Raw genomic sequence first — 8,168 nt, forward strand, 5'->3', positions numbered from 1 at the left:
AGGACACATTGTGAATCAACAAGGAATCCAAGTAGACCCTAATAAAATTGAGGTTATTAGAAATTGGCTAGTGTCACACCCCAACCTACGGCGGAAATGCCGGGGTGCGAACTGATTGCTCACAGCTTTTCAAAGGTACTATCATGCAATATTAAATGTGAAAATATCTATTTGATTTAGTTAAATAATCATTTAAATCAATTTAACCAAAGTACATAAATTAATATTGAATCAAATAAAACAAAATCCAATATTCTTATTCTTGTATCTTCTTCTCTAGCATGCAACCTAAGTTTTCTTCAAATACAAGCTTGAGAATCATATCATACGATAACCTGCATATGCGTTAAAAATAAAATAGATTTTGTCAACACAGTGTTGAGTGAGTAAATCACCAGATTTGAGACAGTATATAATAATAAGTACAAGTGCAAACTGTTCCTGTGAGATATACAGATAAGCCATAGCACATAACAATCAAACAACTATAAAGAAAGCAAACCATAAAGAAAGGGCTCAACCAATCAATATAAATGAACATTGCCTACCAAGCAAGGACTAAACCATTGCCATAAAAATGGACATCGGTTGCCGAAGTAAGCAATAATGTACAAATAAAGCAAGTAGGCAAATAGCAAGTTAGGCAGAGTGATAAACACATAAGGATAAACAGTTGCGTTTGAATACTATATAATAGAAAATATCTATGAACGCATATGTCCCCCAAAACAGTTAAAATAACTAAAAGAGGGGAGTGAAATACTCACCTGATCGAATGAACGAAACAAATATGATGACGTGAAAACGATCATCATAGGGGTCGTATTGATATTATAAGTGATGCTCAGGGCCGTTTATTTGAGGGGTTGGATGTTCCTTCGGTGTTTGTTAATCATTTTATGAACATTTTTGGTTCAGATTTGCAACCATTGAGAAAACCGGATAATCAAATTTTTACTACTAAGCTCACGGCCTCTCAGGCGGAGCTTATGGTTAGACCTATATCCGATTTGGAAATCAAGGATGCGTTTTTCTCTATTGGGAATTCCAAAGCGCCGGGTCCTGATGGTTTTTCCTCGGCCTTCTTCAAAAGTTCTTGGGATATTGTTGGGAAAGATGTTTGTTTGGAGGTTCATGAATTTTTCAGAAAGGAAGTCTCCTTAAACAGATAAACCACACTATTATTGCCCTTATTCCCAAAGTGACCAACATTGTGACTCCTAATGATTTTCGCCCCATCTCGTGCTGCAACACTTTATATAAATGCATTACCAAGATTATCTCGGTTCGTATGATGAAGGGTTTGGAGTCGTTAATTGATATCAATCAGTCTGCGTTTGTGCCTGGGCGTAGGATTTCTGATAACATCCTTTTGACCCAAGAGTTAATGCATAATTATCACACTAATAATGGTCCGCCTAGATGTGCTTTTAAAGTTGATATCCAGAAAGCTTACGATACGGTCAGTTGGGACTTCATTCGTGATATTCTTTTTGGGTATGGTTTCCACGATAGGATGATTCATTGGATAATGGAGTGCATAACCACTTCTTCCTTTTCGATATCCGTTAATGGGAACTTACACGGGTTCTTTAGTGGTAAAAGAGGTCTGAGACAGGGTGATCCGATGTCCCCTTATATTTTCACGCTGGTTTTTTTTTTGGGTAAAGGGGTTCACCCGGTTAAATGCATTCACACAGCCAAAAAATACAAGTAATATGACAGAGTGCCATATTAGTTCTCAAGTATGACATGCCATACAAGAGTAGACAAACCAAAACCACCAAAACTGGTAAACACAGCTAAAGCTTACACAAGAACCAAGGAAAAAACAAAACAAAAAAACAAATCAACCATTATCATCAATTTGATGGGAAACTCCCCGCGGAAAGTGCCAATCCTCGAGAACCCGATTAATCCGTTCAGAATTCTTGAACTTTAGAGTCATAAGCTTTAGGTGAGTACCCCTAATAATTTCTTCAGCAACAGTAGTAGGAGTCTTCAAGGAGTTCCTGAAAAGCCGGTTATTTCGCTCCTTCCAAATAACGTACACCAACGCCCCAAATAACAGCCGATTAACAACATTATCAATAGAGTTGGACATTCCAAATTGAGACACATATTGAAGAATATTCGCCCAACCATTTCTGCACCCCTGAAACTTCCCTTTCAGTTTTACAATACTCCAAACCTCAGAAGAGAACTTATAGTCAAAGAAGAGATGATTACGAGAATCCGGCTCTCCATTACAAAGAAGGCAGCAATACAAGTTATGATTTGGATACCCACCAATCTTCCACCCCATAATACGATTCTGCGTGCTCAACCTGTCATGAATCACAGTCCACAACAAAAAAGGAGTGTTTTGGAACACATTGAGAGAACCAAACAACATGCACCCAAGACACCTTATCAGCCGGTCTCCGAAGAAGATGCCATATACCTGAAGTCGAGAAATTCATTGAAGTCCCGTTCTCATCCAAAACCACTATCTTGTCCCTCATATCCGGACAAATACTTACATCTTTTAAGTTCGAAAGAATTGGGTATCTCAAAGACCAATCAGGCGGCCAACCCCAGTTATTATGATGAACAACATCACTGACACAGGTCTCTAAAGACAATCCAGCCCGATGAATTGCTCTAGGGTTGATATAATCAATTAAAGGACAAAGAACATCCCATTTATCGTACCAAACTGAAGTAGCTCTCCCATTACCAATTTCATGCCATATAAACGGTCTTATATGGGGACGAAACTGAATAATTTTCCTCCACCCCCAAGTACACGAGTTAGGCATCTGCAAGCTCCAAAAATTTCGCCCCTTCATTTTATACTCATGAATCCATTTAACCCACAGCGAATTACGCTCATTGATTAAGCTCCAAATATGATAAACCAGAAGAGAGTTATTGACATCCCGGATACGCCGGATACCCAAACCACCTTCACATTTCGGCCGACACACAATATCCCAAGAGACTTTATGCTTTCCCTTATTGTGACCATAGTCCCAAAGGAAATTTTTTATCTGTTTCTCAAGATCAGTAATAAGTCTAGAAGGGAGTGAAAACACAGCAGACCAATAAATATATAAGGACGACAGAACGGACCTGACCAGCTGCAGTTTACCCGCAAAGGATAAAGTTTTATTCTTCCAATCTCCAATCCGACTATCCATACAATCCAGCAACCTCTTACAATCACGGTAATTTAACCTCGTGGAAATAAGCGGAACTCCCAAGTATTTAACTGGGAGCCTTCCCTCAACGAAGGGCATAATACTCAAAATACCACTTTTAACGCGGTCCGGGACATTACAGAAAAACGCGGTACTTTTCGGAACACTCGGAGTAAGTCCGGACATATCTTTGAAATCATTCAGAGCCCCCATAATAGTTTTAGCAGAATTCACATCACCTCGAGCAAACAGGAACAAATCATCCGCAAAGCAAATATTGATAATATTTAATTTTTCACAATAACGATGAAAACGGAACGAGCGTTCAATACGAACCTTACGATGCAAAATTAACGTGAGAGCTTGCATAACCAGTGTGAAAATATAAGGGGACATCGGATCGCCCTGTCTCAGACCTCTTTTACCACTAAAGAACCCGTGTAAGTTCCCATTCACGGATATCGAAAAGGAAGAAGTGGTTATGCACTCCATTATCCAATGAATCATCCTATCGTGGAAACCATACCCAAAAAGAATATCACGAATGAAGTCCCAACTGACCGTATCGTAAGCTTTCTGGATATCAACTTTAAAAGCACATCTAGGCGGACCATTATTAGTGTGATAATTATGCATTAACTCTAAAAGGATGTTATCAGAAATCCTACGCCCAGGCACAAACGCAGACTGATTGATATCAATTAACGACTCCAAACCCTTCATCATACGAGCCGAGATAATCTTGGTAATGCATTTATTTAAAGTGTTGCAGCACGAGATGGGGCGAAAATCATTAGGAGTCACAATGTTGGTCACTTTGGGAATAAGGGCAATAATAGTGTGGTTTACCTGTTTAAGGAGACTTCCTTTTCTGAAAAATTCATGAACCGCCATACAAACATCTTTCCCAACAATATCCCAAGAACTTTTGAAGAAGGCCGAGGAAAACCCATCAGGACCCGGCGCTTTGGAATTCCCAATAGAGAAAAACGCATCCTTGATTTCCAAATCGGATATAGGTCTAACCATAAGCTCCGCCTGAGAGGCCGTGAGCTTAGTAGTAAAAATCTGATTATCCGGTTTTCTCAATGGTTGCAAATCAGAGCCAAAGATGTTCATAAAATGATTAACAAACACCGAAGGAACATCCAACCCCTCAAATAAACGACCCTGAGCATCACTTATAATATCAATACGACCCCTATGGTTTCGCATTTTCAAGGAATTGTGAAAGTACGCAGTGTTAGAGTCACCAAGCTTTAACCAATCAACTTTAGCCTTCTGTTTAAGGAATTCTTCCTCATCTTTAGCCGCCTCATGATAAGCCTTGAGATAACTACTCTGCTCCCGAATCAACTCCAAATTCGTAGGGTCAATGTCTAGACGGGTTTGACAAGCATCCAGAAGGGTTCTAAGATCATTAACTTTCTTGTGGAGATTGCCTTGCCGGTGCAGCAAGGAGCGGATAGGATGTTTTAAGTTTTGGAGTTTCTTTACCACGCGAAACATGTGATAACCATTCACCTCAATATTCCAGCCATTAGCAATAATATCATTATAACCCGGTTTTCCAATCAAGAAATTAGGGAATTTAAACGGTTTAGGCTTACCTTTAATAAGAGAGGGGAATTTCAATAGACATGGAGAGTGGTCTGAAATCCGGTATGGGAGGAACACCGCCGAAGAATCATTAAAAATCTCCATGAATTTAGAGTTTCCCATCACCCTATCAAGCTTTTTGAAAAGACCCATACTCGTTTTCGGTTTATTGCTCCAAGTGAATTGGAGTCCGACCCCATTAATATCCTCAACTTCAATGTTCTTAACACAATCACGAAAATCAAGCATCCCAGTGGAGATTTTGGAAGAACCATGTAGGCTGTCTTCCAAATTAAGAGCATAATTAAAATCTCCTAGTAAAGCCCAAGGTTTACCACGAGTGAATTGATTATGAACAGTAAGATTGTGCCATAACTCCCTTCTTTTCAAATAACAATTCTCAGCATACACAAAAGAACCATACATCACCTTGCTATCCAGCTTAAACTTTAACTGAACGTGAAGAACCTGGTTCGAATAATCAATAACCATAAGATCAACCAAATCCGTATTCCACCCCACAATAATCCGAGTACCTTTATCACAAACACTACCATTACTGGTCCAATCCCAATTTTTACAAATCTTCTTACAAACATCAAAAACCGCGTTTAATTTGACGTGAGACTCAAGAATAGCACACACCTGAATATTATTCTCTTGGATTACCTTACGAACCTCTTTTTGTTTAAGAGGGCGGTTCAACCCTCTTATATTCCAAGTGGCGATGGTACCCATTAAACACCCAATTCACCGGGTGTGCTTGCACCCTCAGAACCAATATCCGCTTTCATAGCTTTAGCCACATCCGTAAACAGCTCCTCCACATCATCATCATCTGCATCACTTTCCGATTCGTCCGCCAAATAACCAAACCGGTTACTGGTTTGGACAGCTTGCTTTTCCTTTAACTGGACCCCCACAGCCATAGGAGTTGTAGTTTTACCCACAGGATGATTATTGTCTTGTCCTTGAGCAGATGGTTTATTTATAGGTTGTGACACAGCAGGTTTAACGACCGGTCGATAGACAAGATTATGTTTTTTGACTTGCGTATTAACTTTTTTCTTTCCCTTCACTCTCTGGAAACCATCATCATTAGTGACTTTCGTTGGTTCTTCATTTAACTTTTTATCATGAACTTGTTTCGGGCATTGAGTGTTCGAATGACCAAACACCTCACATAGAGAACATCTGGGGGGCTCCCAATCATATTCAATCTTAATCTCCGAGATCTTATTTGTCTCCCCCCACGTATCCGGAACAGCAACAACAAGCTTCCTTTTAATATCCTGATTTGCCTGAAGCTCAACCTGGACTCTAGCAAAGCTACTTCTTCCCCACGATTCCTTACACATATTGGCAGTATAAGAATCCATACTTATCGGATCCCCAATTCTTGACGCGAGCATACTTAGACCCTCCTCAGTAAAAGCACCCAGGGGAATGTTCTGTAATTTGACCCAAACCGGAACAGACCGTACATCCTCCTTCTCCAAATCTGACTCCATAGTCCAAATATGAAGAATAATGTGGACATTCCTAATCATCCAAGGACCATCTTCAATCAACTTCATCATCCCAGCTTCCGTATGAAACTTGAAAAAGAAAAACCCTTTTGCATTCATCATAAGTCTCGTAAGCCCATATTTGTTCCAATTTTTCTTAGCAAAATCCTCAACAACCGGAAAAGGAAGCCTATTACCCAAAAAATAGCCAAACAAAGTATTATTAAACCTTTCTTTAACTTTCTTGACAGATTCAACCGGGATAACCACATCAACTCCTTCCATTGTTGACTCCACATTTAATTTTCTTAATGTTACCTTCGATGTCTTGTTTTCAAGTTGCACAACACTCACATACGAAGGCTTAGAATTTTCCATCAGTTTTTCCTTCCCTACATCCCTCTGAATATAAGAAGATTCAGATCCAAACACCTTGTTGTCATTCGAGACAAAGGCTGAAACACCTTCATCTTGTTTAATATTTAACGAATCTGATCCAATAGCCTTTTTATCGCTCGAACAACCACTATCTTTGTTCCCCATGGCTGAACATCCACCATCTTTGTTGCTAACATCATTTAAAGGAGCAATGAATGTAGTGTTTGCAGCAAACGAAACAGACGAACCCGTAACATTAGGGTTTTCCGATGAACCGGTTTTCAGAGCCCCCCTACGAGGGAGAACCCCATCAATATTCGTTACCCGATTAGCTGAAAACTCTTGCCTAACACGATCAACAAAGCCATTACCACCCTTCTGCTCCATGCACACCCAAGAATCACACCACACCCTGATCGGTCACAAAATATATATATATATTTGATATGCTTATTAATATATATATATATATATATATATATATTAATAAAGACGTTCAATGATGATGAAACGTGTCAAAGTGTCGGGTTTTAAATAAAAAGAATTAGATTTACTATTATTATTAAATTATATTTATAATACATGTATATAATATATACACACATATACAAAATCTTGAGACGAGATAAATTTACGAGAACCGTAAACCTTAAAAATGTCGGTTTAATAAAATAATGTTTATTAGATATTAATATTAATTAAAAATTCATTTAATACCTAAAAACTAAAATACAAAAGCCGCGTCCAGAGGGGCTCGAACATGCTCCCCTGGCTGGCTGAATCATTAAACCCATACATCCCAACTAGTTGAGCTGGGGTGTTAGATGTTAGCCAAACGATAACAATAATTTAAGTAGTATACTTATAGAAACCCAAATTGCTTCATAAACCCTAAATTTGCAATTGAAGAAATCCGATTAAGTTTGTTGATTTATGTTTAGGGTTATTGTAATGCTGATTTATATGACCATAATCATGTAATTAATTACCTCGAACAAAGAAGATTGATGGGTTAATTGGATCCATCTATAGCCGGCTGGAATGACGACGAACAAGGCATTTAGAGGCTGGTGAAATATAATTCGATACAGAGTTTAGATATGCGATGTCTTAAGGACTGTATCTGTAGGAGCAATTGTAGTATGATGTTAATTATCATGCTTAATCAAAAACGGGTTGTGTCGGCATAGTTTAGTAGGACATACGAATTTGTTTTGATAAATTAACATATTAACGGGTGTCAGTAGGCCGCATTAGGCAATGTGAATCAAAATCATGATTCAATTCCCTGATAAACGCGAGGATTTAGGTTCAAGAAATCAAAACGGGTTACTGGTTGGAAACTGGATACGGGTTTGGGGCACAAATACGGGTAAACGGGTTCTTGTTTACAAATAATATATTATAACTTTACTTATGTTTGCATATTGGTCCTTGTAGTTTGAAGGGGATATACAAATGAGGTTAAAACTAGAGTTTAGGGTGAAAATGCACATACTTG

The sequence above is a fragment of the Bidens hawaiensis genome, unplaced genomic scaffold, assembly GCF_021521415.1.
Source record: "Bidens hawaiensis isolate Kalapana, Puna unplaced genomic scaffold, B.hawaiensis_p1.1 tig00016757_1, whole genome shotgun sequence".
Lineage (NCBI taxonomy): Eukaryota > Viridiplantae > Streptophyta > Magnoliopsida > Asterales > Asteraceae > Bidens > Bidens hawaiensis.